Below are 691 nucleotides of genomic sequence, written 5' to 3'. Positions count from 1 at the left end.
AGATCGTTTGGGGATCTATCCCAATCTGAGGGAGGGAGGGTGTTTGTGTAGATAGGGATGTAGATAGGGATGTAGATAGAGATGTAGATAGAGATGTAGCATAGATGTAGATGTAGATATTGATGACCGTTTTCTCCTGGTTATCAATTAAAAGATTTTATTCCATAACCTGTCTGTGTCTGCATGGAATGGGGAGGGAGTGCAGGGCGGCAGCGGGAAATGGTATCAAGCAGGTCCACCAAGGCTCAAAGGGCTCCAAGGGCACCCAAAGGGCACTCCAGGCCTGAGTCAGTGCCGGAGGTGCAGGCATTCATGGAAGGTCCCCTTCCCCTGGGGAAGCAGCCTTTTGGCGTGGGAGCCAGGGCAGAGAGGTCCGTGCAGGACTCACGCACACGACCCCACACCGAAAACAGCCCTCAGCACAACCTGGGCGCCTTCCTCCCACTCTGGGGCTTTAGGAGGCTGCTCCCGCTGCTCCCAGTGAGCTCACCATGTCCCCGGTCATCCCACTGCAGCCCCAGACAGAGCTCCCCCAGGCTGCCCCGGGGCTGCATTGGGCAGGGGCGGTAAGGGAGAGGGAAGAATGTGCTGGGAACCATAATGCAGGACCTCACAGAAGTCCAGGGAGACGACATCCGTAGATCTCTGGGAGGCAGCAGTCGGAATGTATGGAGCTCTGTCGAGGGGTGGA

At 56.7% G+C, this 691-nt stretch overlaps 1 long non-coding RNA gene across 1 annotated transcript; it reads left to right on the top strand.

Moving 5' to 3' along the window:
- LOC113956840 lies at positions 1-165 on the top strand. The gene is made up of 2 exons (XR_003530971.1): positions 1-45; positions 105-165. It is a non-coding gene; the product is annotated as an uncharacterized LOC113956840 (long non-coding RNA).
- Positions 166-691: the final 526 nt, after the last annotated feature.

Source organism: Corapipo altera, unplaced genomic scaffold, assembly GCF_003945725.1.
Source record: "Corapipo altera isolate COAL_440 unplaced genomic scaffold, ASM394572v1 73, whole genome shotgun sequence".
Classification (NCBI taxonomy): Eukaryota; Metazoa; Chordata; class Aves; order Passeriformes; family Pipridae; genus Corapipo; species Corapipo altera.
The sequence above is the reverse complement of the archived record's forward strand: the minus strand, read 5'-3'. Positions and strand labels throughout refer to the sequence as shown.